This window comes from Oratosquilla oratoria, chromosome 38 (assembly GCF_046742065.1).
Source record: "Oratosquilla oratoria isolate Oo_2021 chromosome 38, ASM4674206v1, whole genome shotgun sequence".
NCBI lineage: Eukaryota > Metazoa > Arthropoda > Malacostraca > Stomatopoda > Squillidae > Oratosquilla > Oratosquilla oratoria.
The window spans coordinates 12,504,308-12,526,217 of record NC_134814.1 but is presented as its reverse complement, the minus strand read 5'-3'; the positions used below and the strand labels follow the sequence as shown (position 1 = coordinate 12,526,217).

Below are 21,910 nucleotides of genomic sequence, written 5' to 3'. Positions count from 1 at the left end.
AGAGTATGTCATTACGCAGGGGCAACTACAATAAATATAATCAAGACGCCGATATGGCAGCCTCGCGTATCCACTTGCTCCTCATGCCGCCTACGTATGCGGCACCGTATGGAAGGGATTAACTTACACCCTCTGAAAAGATGCAGAGTGCGGGGTGATCTAATAGAGATGTTCAAGTGGATCAAAGGCTTTAACAAGGGTGATGCAAACAAGGTTATCATATTAACACAACAGATCAGGACTCGCAGTAATGGATTTAAACTGGACAAATTTAGATTTAAGAAGGAAATAGGCAAGAATTGGTTTACTAATAGGGTGGTCAACAAATGGAACAGACTTAGTAACAATGTAGTAAGCGCTGAAACAATCAGTTGTTTTAAGAAACGATTAGACACCTTTATGGATGGGGATGACAGGTGGTGATGGATATGGAGCTGCCTAGTGTAGGCCTTATGGTCTCTTGCAGTCTCCCTCATTCTTATATTTACTTGCTTCTCTCAATCTTCATTCTACCTCCACCATCACTCCTCCCTCTCCTGCCACATTCGCACCCAAGTATCTAAAACTATCCACTTCCTCCAGTCTCTCTTCCTTAAAGCTCACCTCCAGTCTGCTGCCACTTTCACCCCTTGTACATCTCATCACCTTACTTTTACCCACATCTTCAACATCCTTCTTTCATACACTCTCCCAAACTCTGTCACCAACTTCCTCAATCCCTCCTCTGATCTTGCTACAAGTGCAGTGTCATCAGCAAACAACAACTGGCTTACCTCCCACTTTTCTCCATTTTCTTTAACCATCTCTAATCACTGACCTACTACCACCCTTGCATTTACCTCTCACACCACCCCATGGTGACATAACACATCACTGACAAAGTCCCACCTTTACCTTGAGCCACTCACTCACTCCATTTCTAATCCTGACACACACTCTACTACTCTTGTAAAAACTTTCGTGTTGAGTTATGTATTTTGTCCATTAGTTCTTCTTTGCATTTTTTTAGAATCCAATTTGGAATTCCATCCAGGCCATGTGATTTCCTGTCATCAAGGTTTGATAGATGTTCCATTATTTCTTTTTATGTTATTGTCATCTCACTCATGGGGGGGAGATCGCCTTTCATTACCTTCGTCCCAATATTGTGCTTTCTAGTGAAGACAGATTTGAAGTCACTATTCATGACTTTGGCCATTTCTAATTCTTCCGTGTATTCTATATTCCCTTGGTGTAGTTTCACCATTTCCTGTTTGTTTTTAAGTTTACCATTACTGTATCGATAGAATAGTTTGGGTTGCTCTTTGCATTTATTTATAATATCCTTTTTATGGTTCCTTTTTTCCTCTCTTCTCACTTTAACATACTCATTCCTAAAGTTTATATAAACTTGCCATTTTCCAGGCTTTTTATCTTTTCTCCATCTTTTCCAAGCTCTGTCCCTTCTATCTTTTGCCTCACTGCATCTTTTGTTGAACCAGCATTTAATGTACACTTTCTCTAGCTTCTGTCTTGATATGTGCCTATTCACCCCTTCATTATAATTATCCATCAAGATATCCTATTTCTCTTCCACTTTTGTTCCTTCCATGTAAAATTTTTCCCAGTTTGCATTCTGGAAGAATTTCTTTAGTTTTGCAAAGTCTGTTTTGTTGTACATCAATCTCCCTTTCCTATGCTTTTCACTTCTCTCCATGTATATTTCTTCCTTTAGTTCAGTCTCAATGAGTATATGGTCACTCTTTCCAATTGGTGTCTTGTATTGGATTTTATCCAAAATTTCAGGTTCTGTTGTAAATATTAAATCTAGTTTTGATGGTTCCTCATTATTTCTGTATCTGGTGTTTTCACTGACACACTGTGTCATTGTATATTCCATGGTCATGTCCAGTAGCACATTACCCCACAAGTCATGTTCTCCCAACAAATTTCTTTGCAATTGAAGTCCCCCATAATTACCAGATTACCCCTGCCCATTAGTATCTCATTTAATGATTGCCTTGTATCTTCTAGTATTTTCGTATGCTCGTTCTCTTTCCAAGTGTTCGTTTTTGGGGGCACATAAGTCAATACAAACTTTCTACTTTTCATGTTCTTGTCTTCGACTTCGACGGGATTTCCCCCCGTCCTCGCCTTACATGCACAGGGGGACGGAGAGGGGGGGTCGCCGATTAAATGAAGCGGCCTTGCTGTGGATGTGCTGTGTCTTGCGACACTGCTTCTGACCCAGGGCGGTGGGCAGGGTGCAGGGATGACCTGTCATCCAGGAGGTGCTCAGATGAGAGGGAGGGTGGGAGGGGTGTGGAGTGCATTTAGGGATGAAATGGGTGGGAGTGTTTTTATGCCTTTCCCTTTTTGGCTACCTCCCTTGGAAGGGGGAAAAAGCCTTGTTATATGTATGTATGTATGTCTTCGACTTTTATCTTGATCAGTTCTACACTACCTTTGCCTTCCACAGTTTTTGTTACATTCAAGTTTTTCTTGGCCAAGAACATGACTCCTCCTCACAGTTTCTTGACTCTGTTTTTAATCCAGTAATTGTATAGTCCATGTCCAACATCGATGGATGGTATTTCACCCCTTAGTTTAGTCTCCACAATTCCCATTATGTCTGGTTTTTCTTCTAGCAGGTAATCATTAAGTTCATTCAGTCCTGAAATTAATCTGTTGATGTTAGTATGGGCCACTTTCTTCCACAGGAGGTAGCCAAAAAACAAAGGCATAGAAACCACTTCCACCCATTCCATCCTCTACATACTCCACTCCCCTCTACCTTCTCCCCTCCCTCATATCTTTCAGCCTCAATGCACTCCTTGAATTCATCAACAAATTCTTCAGCCTCATGTTTGTCCAAACTTGCAGCCTCACCATGCCTTACGACACTGTGTATGCCAGTTCATTTTTCTGAATTTGTTGAGCCAGCTTCTATTGGCCTTAAATTCACTAACAGTAGCACTTGTTACAGGCATTTCCTTTGTGAGATCTGCATGCAACAGGCTTGCCTTTTCACAAATTATCACCTCCATTACACTATCTCCCGTTAACTGTTTTTTGTTTATCCACACCAACAACAACCTATCTTTGATTGTTTGCAATCTCTGTTACGTTAACACACTTACTCCTCTTGCAACATCAACTTCCTTGATTCCTTTTGTCTTCACCAGGGTGAAACTGATCATTGATGCAGACTTCCTGTACATCCTGGTGAGATTGGCCACTCATACACTTTTGTGCTTTGTTACGACTTCTGTCTTGAATTCTATCATGTTTCTCATCTTTTTTATCAAAGGGCTGGCACTTAGAACTTTCTTTTGCCCCATAGTGGCTTATTTAGCAGTTGCACTCAATAAACAAGCACAAAAAACAATAGATTATTATGAAATTTTTTGGGATGAATGCATGGGAAACAAAGGCACACTGAGTCACGAACACATGGGATGCTTTGTGTGGGCCCTTGATTCCAGGAAATGAGTGGCTGAGTAATGTGGGCAGGTGGATGAGTTTGGTATGAACCATTTTCAACTGTATGAAAACTGAGCAATGTACAAAAACTAGGACAAAATCTTGACAAACAAAAATTTTCAAAAACAGAATTGTACAAAAACTAGGGCATATGAAAACCAAGGTTTCACTATACTTAAAATAATCAAAAAAACTATTCTTAGGGAATTTCTATAGTCCCATCCTACGTACTGACATCTATATAATACTTAAGATTCTATGATCAAGCTTTATTTCAAATATGATACAAACTTTACAAACATGCCTGAAAAGCAATGGAGAAGCATTTTCATGCTATAGGTTTTTAGGGCATGCAACAACCTCTAAGTAATTCAACTCACCTCTGTTAATAAGATGTGCTAGACTGGTATTTGAGGCAAGAAGGTTAACAAGAGCCTGAGTTACGGGAAAACTTCTTCCAACAATATCTTTTCCAGAGGATGATACAACACCACTTCCACCTTCTTCACCAATGACAAGGCTTCCTCCTGAGATTCCCATTGCAGCTGCCATCAATTGCTACATAAAGAAGACACACATATATGAAGACACACATATATATCTACATATACACACACAATATAAAGGTACTAACTGCCTATGTTTCATGAAACAGAATAAACAAGGACTTTTGTGACACCCTTATGGCCCAGAGTAACAGAACATTCTTTTATAAGAAGAGTTTAATCTTCATTCAGTATAATGACTACTGCGTTGAGAATTTCATTGACTGGAAACCTGCAGCCAATTCTAGCAACAGTACTCAGGCCTTCCTAGATATTTCTCTAGGAATCATCAGTCAATTGGTTACTCCAGATCCAGGGCCAAATTTACAAATAGGCATGGTAGCCCATTGGCCTAGGGCCCATGGGTGACTGGGGGCTCAATGAAACTAATTTATCACACACGCTTGATTGATTGATTTGTTGTTTATGGCATCACAACATCTAATTCATATGGCACTGCTTACAAAATTTTTAAAGGCAACAGAGATGGTAGGCCAAAACATTTACATTATGAATAAAATTTTGGTATGATGAAAATAATTAAAAGGTATCTAAAATGTTATCATGCAAAATAGAGAACAAAGTGAGCCTTGAGCCTATCTATATACCAATGGCTTTTTCCCCCTTACAAGGGGGGTAGTCAAAGTCAAAAGGCATATACCCACCCCACATATTTCATCCCCATCTATTCCACTCCCATCCACCACCCTTTCCTCCTTCTCATCTCAGCTACTCATGGATAACAGGTCATCCCTGTATCTCTCCTACTGTCCTGGGTCAGAAGTAATGCTGCAAGACACAATGTATCCATAGCAATGCCACTTCACTTAATCAGTGACCCGTTCTCTCCATCCCCTCATGCAGAAAAATAGAGGGTGATTAGAAATCCCTTCAGGCTGCATCAAAGTATGATTCACACATAACCACTCCCTAACCCCCTCCCATCTCCCATCCACTCCCTTCCTTGCATCATAATATCATCTATACACAGCCATTCTCCACTCACCTCTATCTCCTACCTTCTCCTTCCTTCCTCAACAGACACCCCCCTCTTACTCAATGCCCTTTTCACTCCATCCATCCACCTCATCCTCAGTCATCATCCCCTCAAGTTCACTCCATCCACCTCTGCCTCTGTGCAAAAACTGTACATGAATTTTAGAGCAAACTAGACATTGAGATACAAAGATGGGACACCAAGAGCGAAGCTCCCCTTCCTGTAAGATACAGCTAGGTAAATAGAACTAGGTAAATATACAAATAGATTAGTAGGGTTGTGGTCATTTCATTGCCTTTTTTGTAGTTAAAAAAAAATTCATGCAAGATGGTTTTATTTTTCCTATAAATTATAATTAAGTACGCATCGTTACTTTAGGTGAGAGGTCAGGAGTGGAGACATTTCAAGATAGCATGGTAGTTAGTTCATAATAAGGGAAACTACACTGAATTCCCATGCTCTGAGAGGGAGAATTCCATGACATTAAGCTGAATCACAAATATCATTTAGTAAATACAGACTCTTCAATGCTTCAATGGTATTTTTCCACTTTGTACATGGCTATTATTTTCTAAAATATTCTCCTATGTTTTAATTTTTTTAATTATTAAAAAATTTCACAGATATCCAAATATGAAGAAACATACTACTGAGAGGCTTGACACATTTACAAGTGAAAGATATCACAATAAAAACAAATACAAACAACACATTACCTGAGTACACAGTTGAACAAGAAGTTTGGAGGCTTCAGCATCATTTTCTGCTAAGGAGCCAATAGCATCACTCAAATGTGCTAAGCTTGCTGTAATATCACTAGGCTGACTGGGTATAGGCTGCTGACCACCTTGAGTTCGACCCAAACCATCTAAACTGACCCTTCCACAGGCAACAAGCCACATTAAACGGACCAGTAACCGGACATCTGTGAGGCCAAGGGCTCCTAGGCCTGCCCAGAGATTGCATGATCCTCCACTATGAAAACAAATGATTAAATGAATAAATATATGACAGGAAAGTTATGTGTACATATAAACATACTAACATATGTATGTATACTAATATATATATATATATATATATATATATATATATAGATGTATAGAATATAGATCAAATTTGTTAATATGTCTTCATCCTTTAATCTTTTGTATTTAACTAATAGTATTTATCTAATTGTAGCATGAAAGGAGCAATGTTTGCTGGTCTTGTCTCCTATTCTCTAACTTTATCATACCTAATCTCAGATTCATGTACAGTTCCAACTTTATATCTTTGATTTCCAATTATCATATTTAGATATGAATTCACGCATTGTCACTTAAGCTATTCTACATATTTATACATTGATATGGAAGACTATTTCTTCACATATTTTAGACATGTGGTCTTTCTTAACCTCTTTAATACAAGTCAAATTTTTGTGGGCAGCATCAGCTGCCTGATTTATGATGATTTGATGATGCATTACAATACTTGTGTTATAAAATATAAAGTTACAGCTGTATTAGTCGTTCTCTTTCATTTTGAATATTAACAACCACTGTAAGAGGCTGGTAGAAAAACTGGTAAAAAGAGGGGTAGACGACAGGTGTTGCATTTTTATGGTTTAGGTGTTTATAAACCACACGGTCCACCTTGTGTTTATAAACAATGATTGGGAGTAGATCATTCAGAAGCCAACGATCTGTGGGTCTTAGTTGGCATAAGGCACACGGCCACGGACCAATCAGAAGATGTGAATACTGGTCTCAGCCAAGCAGGAGTGAGGACGAACGCCAGAGAAGCCAGCGATCTTCAGGTCTTAGTTGGCATAAGGCACACGGCTGTGGACCAATCAGAAGTGGACTGGTATATTAACCAGCATAACTCAGCACAGAACCATTCTTTCTCCTACCACCATAGAGTAAGGACCACACAGAGAAGATGAACACCATCGCCAAAAGAGATTAAGACCTTTCTAAGGTATAAGGAAAATACCTTCAAGAAATTAATACTGAGCAATCCATCACCTTCCATGAAACATGCATTAGAGAGAACCTCCTGCCCATATATACTCCAAATATATATATATATATATATATATATATATATATATATATATATATATATATATATATATATATATATATATATATATATATTATCAGTGTATTTGGGCAGGAGTTTTTCTCTAATGCATATATCATTAAAAGTGATGGCTAGTTTTGCATTAATTATTTTCTTATAGGTATTTTCCATATACCTTATTATAGATTTATGTTCCTTAGAAAGGAAATTTATGACTTGGCTGTATGTAGTCATATTAGCTAGATCGCGATTTCGGGTTCTAGACCCTTCTTCAGTAGCTATTGGGATGTACTATCTTATAGGATAAGAATTAATCCGATGAGTCTAATGAAAGTTCTAAGTTTTATACTAAGCCTTCAAACTGGCTGATCATACCGGTTGACCTCCCCTAGTATGATCAGCCAGTTTGAAGGCTTAGTATAAAACTTAGAAATTTCATTAGACTCATCGGATTAATTCTTATCCTATAAGATAGTACATCCAAGGAAGATATCAAATCGTACTTCTATGGTTCTAACTGCCTCCTAATAACCATAGGAGGCAGTTAGAACCGTAGAAGTACGATTTGATATCTTCCTTGGCCGACCAGAGCGATGCTTTGGAGTACGAATGATGTCACTTCCTTCGTCTCGAAATTTCTTGGTCCACTTTTGCACTTGACGCACTCCAATTCCCACACGAGTAGCAATATCTTTACACTTATAACCCTCCTTATAGAGGGTTATGATTGTAACAACTGTGTCTCTTTCCAGCTCTTTACCACTTCCCATTACGGAGATATCAAGGCACAAAAACAGAGACCACCGCAAAAAAAAGACTACTCTCTGTGAGAGATGTTTAGAAACTGACTCCATGTGACATCGAGTGTGCCTAAACAGAGTTGCCAAATAGTGTGTATTGTCTCGGCTAAATACGGGTACAAACGCTAGCATTGAAAAATAGCGAAAAGTTTGGGTGGAAAGTTGTATTTTTCGCATGTTTTGAGTTTAGGGGAAAGTTGGGGCGCCTATAATTTTGCGCCCAAACTTTTTGCGGCCACTGTGCATATATATATATATCTATACATATATATATATATACACATATATATTATTATATACATATATATATATATATATATGTATCTGTATGTATATATATATATATATATATATATGTATATTCATATATACTTATATACATTTATTTATATGTATATATGAATGTATGCATATACACAATAATGGCCTTCTCCCCATCATCAGGGGGTAGCTGAGTTAAAGCACACATCCACATTATAACTAAACAAAATGCATTCAACCACCCCTCTGTTCTAAGCATTAGGTAAGGAAAGCAGAAATTGATTAAACTGTCTTGAGAAAAAGACAAAAAGAAAAAGAAAAAACTGAGTGGATTGGATGAAGGGAGCTTTGGATATACATGGAATGTTTATCAAGCACGGAAGACAGGATGCTAAAAATAGTAGTAAATGAAAACAGTATGAATTATATAAGTTATAATTTAGCCTACAGGGATGATCTTCTCACCTGCTTCATAATTTATCACTTAATGATTAGAAAAAAGGATGGATAGTTGAAGTAGATAGGGTAAGTTTGTGAAGATGAGCAAGAATGAAACATATGGATAGGGTGAAGGGGCTTTGGAGACATAAGAATGTTGAGCAAGGGATAGAAAATGTAAAAGACAGGAGTGAGTGGAGGGAAATTGCGAATGGATGAAAGGTTGTCATCAAGGGATGTTCTTTTCATTTGTTTTGTAAATGATTATGAGTGGACAAAGAAAGGGGGGTCACTATATGATGAAATGGTGGGAGTAAACCACCCTCAGCTGTTAGGCCCTGCTATGGAAATGCTGTACCTTGCTTCACAGGCATTGATTCAAATAGTGTGGCAGGGGAAAGGGGTGAACTTTTGTCCATGAGGTACTGAGATGGGTGGGCAGTTAAATAGGTTTGAATGTTTAAATAGGGTATGTGTACTTTGACTCAACTATCCTCTTATAAAAGAAAAAGAGTTTTTGGTATATTGACTGGATTAGAAAAAATAATAGAAACAGAAAAGTGAGACATATTTACCTGAGTGCCAACAATGATAAAGCCTTCATGACCACAGACCTAGCAACCATAACTTGCATTGCATACGTAGTTCTTCGTAATGCTGATATTCTTGCAACAGGTGATGTTAACACAGCAGCTTGCTCACCTAATGTTCTTTCTGAGGCAATTAAATTACCTCCAGTATTATCTCTTGGTCTTGTGCCCACACCTGCTGTAAAAAAATTATATATAGTGTACAACTTTACTCTAAACAACAACACAAAATATTCCCAATGAGTAACTATAAGTCTGAATTAATAGCTGTGATTGGCTTTCTGGGGGTCACAAATCTCCTGCAAGAAAGAACTGGGGCCATGGATTCAGAGATAGAACTTTACTTTTCCTTTCTCATGCTGTGACCTTACACACACACAATTCCTTGCCCACCAGAAGTGGAGTGCCGGCTCACAGTGCAGTGATGCTGAAATATTTACAGACTTGGGTGGGACTCAAACACAAATTGTTGAATTAGTGATCAAGAACAGTATCACTGCACTGAGCCATTGCATGATAATATGAAAGTATGCAGGAACAAAAAACTTTGGGTGAAAGAGAAATTCTGGAATCTGTGGAAATATACATAAGAAATATATTCCCTATGGAACAAAATATTTGTTGATCAGTGTAATTATAACTATTACCTTGAAAATGGTTTTTATTTACCAGAACTTAATTCTGAAGATCCTTCAGCTGTATCTGGAGACAAGGTTGAAGCACCCAAAGGATCTGCTTTTTGAAATGGCAATGGATCTGGAATGGGTCTTCTATCAGACAGACCCAAGCGTGATGCAATGGAATTGTAATTTGTAGTCTTTATGTCATTCTCACTGATACTTAATCCATCATCTGTCAAGGAAAAGAAAAAGAAAAAAGTAAATCACTTATAACTAGAATATAAAAGAAGGTGGGGAAACTAGATCCACACCTTTATTTCTTTTCATTTTGGGGAATGTAATCTTAATAATAATAATAATAATAATGATAATAGTTGCTGCCTTATATTTCACTGACTAGAAACCTTGGTCCTATAGTGACTTGTAATCCACAGATCTCTCTAAACAGAAACATTGGGCTACTATCTGTGTTGTATTTACTTTGTAGTATACAGGAAATGAGCAACAATCATAGGGTTCTGTCTCTTATTCTCAAATCATACCTAGCTTCAAGTTCATGTATGTTTCAAACTTGGGTCATATCTCCTTATTCTCCAGTTATCATATTTAGATTTCAATTGATGTATAGATCCAGAAGATTATATGAAGGGGTGATTGTGTCAAAAACACTGTATGGGGCGGAGACTTGGAGTTTGAGAGACAGAAAGGAGAAGTTTAAATGTATTGACCTAGTTGTATTTTACGGGTAGGGGAGCTATGCTCGTGGTGTCCCATCTTCATATCTCATTTTATCTAGACTGTTTTTAAATTCATGTATCGTTTTTGCACACACCACATTTTCATCTAACTTGTTCCAAATGTCTATTACCCTGTGGGGAAAGCTGTTCTTTTTCAGGTCTCTTCTATAACTGTCTTTCTTGATTTTCTTTCCATGTCCTCTTGTATCTCTACTATCCCATTTTAGTAGATACTCTCTATCATTAGTTTCTATGCCTTTCATGATTCTATGAATATTTATCAAATCTCCTCTCTCTCTCTTCTTTGCTCTAATGTCTGTAGCTCAAATTTTGCTAGTGTTTCTTCAAATGATAGTTCTGAGAGTGTTGGTGCCAATTTCATAATTGCTCTTTGTATTCTTTCAAGTTTTGTTATACATTTTTTTGTACTTGGTGACCACGTCGTCGCTGCATACTCCAATCTTGGTCTTATCAAAGTGACCAGTATTTTCTTCACCATTTCTTCGTCCAGATATGTAAATGCCACTTTGATTGTTCTTATTAAATTATAAGTTTCTCCAAAAATTTTGTTTATATGTTTCTCAGGGGACATATTATTCATAATAATGACTCCCAGGTCCTTCTCATTTTCTACTTTTTTAATTTCTTCCTCTCCCAATTTATATGATCCCACTATTTTTTTTTTCTTGCTTTTTCCAAGTACCATTATACTACACTTCTTAATATTGAATTCCATCTCCCACTTCCTACTCCATTTCCATACTTTATTGAGATCACTCTGTAGCGACTCACTATCTTCTACAGTGTTCACTTTTTTCAACAATTTTGCACCATTCACAAAGAAGCTCATATAACTTTCAATTCCTTTATCTATATCAAAAATATATATAGCAAACATTATTGGGGCCAGAACTGTTCCTTGTGGAACTCCACTAATCACTTCATCCCAACCAGAGTGTTTGTCTCTCATCACCTCTCTCATTTGGACCAATATACATAGGAGGGGACAAAGAAAATACAACCAACTACAGACCGGTCTCCCTTACAAGTACAATATCAAAAATATGCAAAAAAGTTATCAAAAGTAAATAGATTAAACATTAGGAGAACAAAATACTAAATCGAAAACAATTTGGATTTAAATGCAGAAGATCATGTGCCACAAAGTTGATATAATTTTATTCAAGGCTAATAGAAATAATTCAAGAAAGGGACGGATGGACAGATTGTGCCTTCTTAGATTTACAAAAAGCATTTGACAAAGTACCACACAAAAAGCTACCAAGAAAAATTGAAACAATAAGTGGAGTACAAGGAAAGTTACTGGAATGGATGGAAGATTTCTTGAACGGAAGAAAAATGAGGGTGGTACTTAGAGACAAGAGCACAAATTGGGAAGAAATGTTAAATGGAGTCCCACAAGGCACTGTATTGGCTCCGATAATGTTTGCCATATATATAAATGGCATGGATGAAGGTGTGGAATGTTATATGAACTTCTTTGCAGATGATGCGAAACTACTAAACAGAGTAAGTACAGAAGAAGACTGCATATCACTACATAAAGACCTGGAAAAAGTCTGAAAATGGAGTCAGAAGTGTTGAGTGAATTTCAACATCAAGAAATATAGGATAACGGAATTGGAAAAGCAAAATTAGAATGTCGGGATAATATAAAATTGGTACAAAGGAAGTTAAAAAAGTTAACTCAGAAAGGGACCTAAGAGTAACTATCATCAATGACATGACACCAGACAAACATATCAACAAATTAGTCAGAGAAACTATTCAATTTATTAACCACTTCAATACGGGACTTAAATCTCGCGGGCAGCAGCCAATGCCAGCCGTACGACGTAACGAAATAATATTCGCATCATAAAATATAGTCGCCGCTTATATCGATCGTTCTCTCTTTCACCCGCGAATTTTGAAAACCACAGAGAATGGGATTAAGGGCGCATTTGGGAGAATGTAAAAACACAGGGGCGACTACAATAAATATAATCAAGACGCCGATATGGCAGCGTCGCGAATCCACTTGCTCCTCATGACGCCTACGTGTGCGGCACCATATGGAAGGGGTTAAGATCAATGAAAGTGGCCTTTGACTACATGGATGAAGAAATGGTAAAGAAAATATTAGTTACATTGATAAGGACAAGATTGGAGTATGATGCAACACTATGGACACTTAGTACAAAAAGAACATAAAGAAATTAGAAAGAATTCAAAGAACAATGACAAAGATGCCACCAACACTCTCCAAATTGGCATATGGAAAAAGATTGGACAAACTCAAACTACCAACCCTGGAACAAAGAAGAGAAAGAGATCTACTAACCATCTACAGAATTATGAAAGGGTTGGAAGTCCTTGATAGAGATGAATTACTAAAGTGGGATAAGAGAAAAAGAAGAGGACACATAAAGAAACTTAAAAAGGATAGTTACAGAAGAGATATGAAAAAGAATAGCTTTCCACACAGTGATAGATATCTGGAACAAACTAAATGAGGAAACAGTGTGTGCAAAAATTATACAAGAATTTAAGATCAAACTGGATGCTGAAAGATACAAAAGTGGGTCACTACGAGCATAGCTCTCTTCCCATAAGATATAACTAGGTAAATAGAAACAGCCTCACACTAATACAACACAGACAACAGTCCAAAGTATCTTCCAAGAAAGTTTTGTGGGAGACCCTGAGGAATGTTGCCAGCAACTGTGGGGCTGCAGATCTTTCACTTAGTATAACATAAGACAGCAATTAAATGAAAAAACGAACATGGAATATTATTTAGTTATACTACCTTCCATTGTTGCTAGGGGTGCAGGAACCAGATCTGGGGCTAAGAGTGTTGTTAAATCTCTTGCAACATTGGCCCCTTCAGCGTTCCCGAGCAATGATGACCCACCACCTCCAGCTGGGTTGATATACTGTTCTTGACATACTTCACAAAGAATATATGTACCCCCTATATATGAGAGGAGAAAAGGTAAATAAAATAAGGCACAACTTTGGTAAACTTAATGACAAAATATACAGTTTATTATGCCTGATCTCAAGACACTTTAAGTTACAGAATAGCTTTTATTTTCTAGTTATGCAAAATAATTTTATTCAATAGTAAGAATGCCCTTTGCCCAGCAGAGGAATAAATATGACTTCATCCAGAAATGCAGTTTTAATTACATTTTCTACTGTGAAGAAAGACTGGTAAAAGAGGTATGGAAGGCAGATATGGAGGGAGTGAACATGAGGTGGTATCCTAGGATGAGATGGATGGATGGAGTGAAGGGGGCTTTGGGGAAGAGGGGAATGCCTGTTGAGGAAGGATGGGAGAGGACAGAAGATAGGAGTGAATGGAGAATGGTTGTATATGGATGATGTTGTGATGCATGAGGTGGAATGGGTGGGGGGATGGGGGGTGAGGTAGTATGTGTGAGCAAAATTTGACACTGCCCAAAGAGATTTCTCCCCGTCTTCTCCTTTTCTGCATGTGGGGACGGAGAGGGGGGGTCGCCGATTTAATGAAGTGGCCTTGCTGTGGATGTGCTGTGACTTGCAACACTGCCTCTGACCCAGGGCAGTGGACAAGGTGCAGGGATGACCCGTCATCCAGGAGGTGCTAAGATGGGAGGGAGGGTGGAGGGGAGTGGAGTGTATTTAGGGATGGAATGGGTGGGAATGATTTTATGCCTTTTTCTTTTTGGCTACCTCCCTTGTAAGGAGGAAAAAGCCTTGGTATATGTATGTATGTACTGCCAGAAAATTTTCTTCCAAAGCCAAAGTACCATGAACAAAAAAGGTAAAATATACTCATCAATCAATTAATCAATCAATCAGGCTGTTTTCCCAGGTCTCTCTTACAGGAGACCCATGGCTCCCAGGTAACTGGCAAAGGTCACCAGACAGGACCATAAATCACTCATGGAAAAATCCATTTATTTCTACACCAATAGGTTGCTTACCCATTATGTGGTTTTCTAAAGATAGTGTAGGGCAGTGTATGAAGAGGTACTCAGTGTCCTTTGTGTGATGGCTGCATCTATGGTAGTTTGATTCTTTGGCCAGACCCATTTTGTGCTGGTACTGTCTTAAAGCAGGAAAATGTTCTGATGTTTTTTTTAATGGTTTGTGGGTCCTGGCTGCAAGCATGCTAGTGCAGTTATTGCTTCTCTTTAGAGGAATTTTTTTGTGGGGCTGATATCAAGTGAGGCTTGGTGGAGTATTGACTTTGGTAGTCTATCCTGAGGAGCTTGTTTAGTGATCTAGGTAGCAATATGTTTTTGTGTAGATGTATTGTATGGTACAGGTGGTAGACTGTTATATATGTTTGAGTAAAAAGTTACTTTTAGTTCTTTTGTTATATTTAGCTGGTTGTACTTTTGTGATGTAATGAGATGGGCAAGTGGAGTAGTAAGCTCCAAGACAGAACTGTGCACCTACAATTTTCATACAATATCCTATGGGGAGGATTTTTGTTTCTGAGTGCAGGTATCCTATTTAGGTAATTTTGCTACATCTTGTAATTATTCTCAATACTTTCTGTATAGCTTATGCATATACCAATGGCTTTTTCCCCTTTACTAACAAGGTAACCAAAATCAAAGGTATAAATCCACTCCCACTCATTTCATCCCCACATATTTCACTCCCATTCACCACCCCTCCCTCCCTCTTTTATTGACTCCTCCTGGATGATAGGTCATCCCTGCATTTAGCCCACTGCCCTGGGTCACAAACAATGTAGTAAGACACAGCACATCCACAGCAAGTCTGCTTCATTTAATTGGCGACCCCCCTCTCTATCCTCTGATGAAGAAAAAGAAGACAGGGAGAAATCCCTTCAGGCTACATCAAAATATCATTCATACATACTCCCTCACCCCTCATCTCCCACTCACTCCCTTCCATGCATCACACTATCATCTATACACAACCATTCTCCAGTCACCCCTATCTTCTATCTTTTCCTTTCCTTCCTCAACAGACATTCCCTTCTTTCCCGTTTGCCCCTTTTATTCCAACCATCCATCTCATCTTTGGTTGCCCCCTCATGTTCACTCCTTCCACCTCTGCCTTCCACAACTCTTTATTCATTCTTTCCATGTGTCCAAACCATCCCAATACTCTTTAATCAACCCTATCTTCCAACTCCCTTTCCAACCCTGCTCTCCTCCTCACCTTGTTTCTCATTCTATCCAGCCTAGTAACCCCTATCATACTTCTCAGGCATTTTATCTCAAACACATCTAAACTTTCCTCTCTTACTCTCTTATGTTCCATGTTTCTGCACCATACTGTGGATTAAACACTTGGAGGAGAACAAAATACTAAATCCAAAACAATTTGGATTTAGAAGTGGAAGATCATGTGCCTCAAACTTAATGTGGTTTTACTTGAGATTAATAGAAATAATTCAAGAAAGGGATGGATGGACAGGTTGTGCCTTCTTAGATTTACAAAAGGCATTTGACAAAGTACCACAAAAAAGCTACTAAGAGAAATTGAATCAACAAGGAAAGTTATTGGAATGGATGAAAGATTTCTTATGGAAGAAAAATGAGGGTGGTACTCAGAGACAAGAGCTCAAATTGGAAAGAAATGATAAGTGGAGTCCCACAAGGCTTTGTATTGGCTCCAATGTTTGCCATGACATGGATGAAGGTGTAGAATGTTATATGAACTTCTTTGCAGACGGTGCAAAACTACTAAAGAGAGTAAGTAGAGGAAGATTGCAAATCATCACAAGAAAACCTGGACAAAATCTGAAAATGGAGTCAGAAGAAGTGAATTTCAACACCAAGAAATGTAGTATAATGTAATTTGGAAAAAGTAAAAACAGAATATCAGGACAATACAAAATTGGTACAAAGGAAATAAAAAAGTTAATTCGCAAAGGGACCTAGGAGTAACTATCACCAATGACATGACACCAGACAAACATATCAGCAAATTAGTCAGAGAAATTTTCAATTTATTAACCCCTTCCATACGGTGCCGCACACGTAGGCGTCATGGACTTAGATCTCGGTGGCAGCAGCCAATGCCAGCCGTACGACGTGTCGTAATAATACTCGCATCATGAAATATAGTCACCGCTTATATCGATCGTTCTCTCTTCACCCGTGAATTTTGATAACCATAGAAAATGCGATTACAAAAGAATTAGAAAGAATGTCATTATGGAGGGGCGACTACAATAAATATAATCAAGACGCCGATATGGCAGCCTCGCGAATACACTCGCTCCCCATGACGCCTACGTGTGCGGCACCGTATGGAAGGGGTTAAGATCAATGAAAGTGGCTTTTGACTACATGAATGAAAAAATGGTAAGGAAAATATTAGTTACATTGATAAGACCAAAATTGGAGTACACTGCGACACTATGGGTACCTAGTACTAAAAAGAACGTAAAGAAATTAGAAAGAATTCAAAGACCAATGACAAAGATGACACCAACACTCTCCAATTTGATATACGAACAAAGATTGGACAAACTCGAAGTACCTACCTTGGAACAAAGAAGAGAAAGAGGAGACCTACTAACCATATACAGAATTATGAAAGGGATAGAAGTCCTTGATAGAGATGAGTTATTTAAGTGGGAGACAAAAAACCAGAGGAAACAAAAAGCAGTTGTGTTTTTTGGGTGGCTGCTGCTATGGTAAATTAAGTATCCAGCCTGTTTTTTGGCTCCCTCCCTTATAAGGGGGAAAAAGGCCTTTGGTATATGTATGTATCTCTAGGATTTGCTTTACTTTCATGATTCTATAGTCAGTAGATCTCCTCTTTCTCTTCTTTGTTACAGAGTTGATAGTTCCAATTTGGACAATCTTTGTTCATATGTTAATTTGAAGAGAGTTGGTGCCATCTTTGTCATTGCTCTTTGTATTCTTTCTAGTTTCTTTATATTCTTTTTAGTACTGGGTGTCTATGGTGTTGCTGTGTACTCCAGTTTTGGTCTTATCAATGTAGCTAATATTTTTTTAATAATTTCCTTATCCAAATACTCAAATGCCTCTTTCATTGATCTCAATAGGTTGGAGGTTTCTCTATCTTATTGATACATTTTTCTGTGCTTGAGATGAAATGTCTGAGAAGTATGGTAGGGGTTAAAAGGTTGGATAAAGTGAGAAACAATGAGGTGACAAGGAGAGTGGAGTGGAAAAGGAGATGGCAGATAGGGTTGATGAAAGAGTATTGGAATGGTTTGAACACATGGAAAGAATGAGCGTGGAAGGCAGAGGTGAATAAAGTGAACATGAGGGAACAATCAAGGATGAGATGGATGGATGTGGTGAAAGGAGCAGTGAGCAAGAGGGGGATGTCTGCTGAGCAAGGGAGAAGGTGGGAGATAGGGATGAATGGAGAATGGCTATGTATTCATGATACTAAAGGAAGGGGTGGGGGATGGAGGACCTAGGGAGTGGTTTACCATGAGTGATATTTTGATGCAGCCTATAGGGACTTCTCCCTTTCTTCTATTTTTCTGCATGTGGGGACAGAGGGGGGGGGGTTGCTGATTGAGTGAAGCAGCTTTGCTGTGGATGTGGTGTGTTTTGCTGCATTGCTTCTGGCCCATAGCAGTGGGCAGGATACAGGGATGACCCATCATCCATAAGGAGCTAAGATGAGAGGGAGGAAAAGGTGGTGGATGGGAGTGGAATGGTTGGGAATGAAATGGGTGGGAGTGGGTACATGCCTTTTGACTTTACCTACCTCCCTGGTAAGGAGGAACAAGCCCTTGCTAAATAGATATAGACCTGGTAATGAGAAAAGTGAAGAGGAAAGGGAGGCATTTTGGCTGGATTTAAATGAGAGTTAGTTTTGTCAGGAATATGAATGTAGTGGTGTTGGGGGATCTCAACATAAGAGTAAGGGATGAGCCAATAGATGGAGTAGTAGGGAGGTTTGGGGTGACAGGTAAGAATCTTCTAGGAGAGAAGATACTGATGGTGTGTTTAGAGAGAGTTGATGATAGCAAACACAATGTTTAACCACTTCAGTACGGGACTTAAATCTCGCGGGCAGCAGCCAATGCCAGCCGTATGACGTGTCGTAATAATACTCGCATCATAAAATATAGTCACCGCTTATATCGATCGTTCTCTCTTTCACCCGCGAATTTTGAAAACCACAGAGAATGGGATTCAGGGCGCATTTGGGAGAATGTAAAAACACAGGGGCGACTACAATAAATATAATCAAGACGCCGATATGGCAGCGTCGCGAATCCACTTGCTCCTCATGACGCCTACGTGTGCGGCACCGTATGGAAGGGGTTAAGAAGAGAGTCAATCATAAGTATACATGGGAAAGGGTGTTGGACAGAAAGATTGATAGGGCATAAATGGACTATGTAGTAGTATCAAAAAGAAGGATAAGTAAAGTTCTGGGCATTCATGTTTTCAAGGGAGTGGGTGGGAGATAATATTTTGGTATATGGGAAATTGACAATGAAGGAAAGGTGGAGGAAAAGGATGGGAGGTGCTGTGAGTTAACAAATTGACTGAGAAGGAAAAGGAATACCAGGAGAAGCTAAGCATTGGAAGTGGTGAGGGATAAAGAGGAAGAAGTAGAAAAAGAAGTATGTTTCTAGGAGGAAGTGATAGTGTGCAAAGATGACATGTAGGATGAGGAGAATGGGAGAAAACAGAAGAAAGGGTAGTGAATTACGGGATGAAGAGGTAAAGGCAGTGGTAGATGAGAAGTGAATGGATGTAGACTGGTTACAAGGTAGAACTAGAGAATCATATTAGACATACAAGAAGAGAGAAGCAACACATGAGGTAAGGGAGGCAAAGAGTAGAGCAGATGTGAAACAGGGTATGAATTTGACTGAAAATTTTGAAAAAAAAAAATGGAAAGATAGAAGGAAGTGAGTCAGGTGGTGAGGAAAAGGTAAAGGGTGCAGATGGACAGATGTTAATGGAAGTGAAGGAAGTAAGTAGAGGATGAGAACAGTTTCTAAAAGAATTTTTAAATGTGGGGAAGGTTAAGGAGGGATTGACTGTGATAGTGTGAGAAGATAGGAAAATGACAAAGATATATGAAAAGATGATGTAAAAGGAGTATTGAAAATCATGTAAGCTGGTAAGGCACCTGGGTTGGATGGGTGTTATTCATAGTGTTTGAAAAAGGGAGGAATGATTATAGTAGGTTGGCTAGTGAGGTTGTTTACTGTGTACCTAGGGGAGGAGAGTGTGCCAGAGGACTGGAGGAGTGCGTGCATGGTTCTACTTTACAAAGGAAAGGGGACAAATGTGAATGCAGTACTTTTAGAGGGCTCAGTCTGTTGAGTGTAGTTGGAAAGTTATATGGGAGGGTGTTGAGATGATTAGGAAAGTAACTCAGGGAGTAATTAGTGAGGATCTATGTGGGTTTAGAAAAGGTAGAGAGTGTGTGGAATTTTTTTTTGTGGTTAGGCAGTTTTGCAAAAATTTTTGGCAAAAGGTAAGGATTTTTTGGACCCATATGGATTTAAAGAAAATTTATGAGAGGGTGAACAGGAAGGCATTATGGGAGGTATAGTACATATATGGTATAGAGAGAACTAGTGATAAGTGCAGAAAAATACAGGAAAGTTTACTTCCTATTATACACACATAATACACAATATACCTGAGATCAATTCAGCATACATGGGGCCATATCTGAGGAACAGTTAAGATACCCATATGAAATATGAAACAAATACAAAGTTAAAAAAAAAAAGAGAAAAAAAAGAAAAAAAAAATTAACAAGTGTAACCACATAAAGAAAATCTCAGTCCATCTTCACTGACCTATTAGAGTGCCACAAACACCAGACATCCATGGTCTGGCACATCCAGGATGAGCAAAACGGAGGTGGTGCCTGATATTGCTTGTTGCGTGATGGCACACTTCACAAATAATCAGTCCTCTCTCACCCTCTTGTGCTGCCTGAGGTTGAATGAAACAGCAAAAATTAATTTTCAAGTTGTGACCTTTTTTTCCAATGGAGACATTTTCAGTTATATAAAAGTGTTTGTAAAAGTTTTACCCAGAAAAACTTCCTTATGATAAAAATAAGGGAAAAATGATGTTTATGTATACTAAAGGCCCTCTCCCCTGTGTAATGGGGTTAAATGAGTCAAATTATAAAAAAAAAAAAAAAAACAATTCCAATCTCATAAAATGTAACCTGAAAACGTAAGAACATGCTTCAGATCAAGGTATAGCAATTTTGAGATGTCTAGATAAAAATAAAGTCATTTTAAATATAAAAATACCAGAACATCATGGCTAGTTGTCTAAATAGTCAATAATTCCTTGCCACATTGTGCCAAGTCATAGAATGTGAAAATAAAGATTATAAATATAAAAAATGCCTACCGTATTTTCCAGCTTAAAATGCGCATCGGGTTATAATGCACACCCATGCACTTTGTTCTCTCAGTACACAGATAGCGCGTACCGATGTATAACGCGCATGCCTGATCGCATTTGTCTATAACGCAGTTTTACCTCGGTATTTATATCATGTGAACGAGGTTACATGGAGAAGTATTTTTCATTGGCTAAAGCCACCGCTGGGAAATCTGTTGATTTGTCACTAAATTAAGTGTCAGTTTAGGTATCAATCAGGACACAACTAAGAAAAAGTCGGAACTACATGTACCGGTATATGACTCATGTTGTGCATTGGTCCCTTATTACTTTGTAGCTTAAATAGTTTGGAAATATGATCTAAAAAAGTTTATTGAAAGTAAAATATACAGAAAAATTTCGGGATTTTTAGAGAAAAAGTTCATTTTATATCTTGAGGAAATAATTCGTCTTTACCATTTTTTTTTATCTAATACTGAAACAAACTACAGACTGTTTCGTTTTAGCTTTCAACCTGCAATGACAGTGGTGAAATAGGACAGTCTCTCATCAAGGTGACATTTACTTAATATAACTCCCGAAAGAGGGTGTTGTAGTCAGGTGTTTGACACGATTTTATGAACAGCCGCAACGGAATTTGTACCATACCTAAAGTGAAGCAACAAAGCCAACATAAAAATTCAAACTAAGATGCTGTGAACATAGGCAAATATCATGAATATTGATCATGTTTCATGGTGTTTAGGCCTATTTAAACATGAAAAATAAGATTCAATAGATACCTACCTATACCAAATATTTATATACGGTAGCCCATGCTGGCATGTTCTTTCATGTCACCATGGCTGTTCTTCTTGTTCTCACGGAACGTCATGGAGAAGTGTGCCTCCCGACTTTGTGACGGCCAACATCGTCACGTTGTTGTGAAAAAAAATTACACACACAGCCGCAGAATTTTTATCGTAGGCCGTAGATAATGCGCACCACAGGATAACGCGCACCCCCCATTTTTAGGCCCTTCCAACAGAA

At 38.4% G+C, this 21,910-nt stretch overlaps 1 pseudogene; it reads right to left on the bottom strand.

The window, feature by feature from the left end:
* The window catches only part of LOC143019798 (putative E3 ubiquitin-protein ligase HERC1), a 245,512-nt pseudogene that overhangs the window by 45,210 nt on the left and 178,392 nt on the right, over window positions 1-21,910 (bottom strand).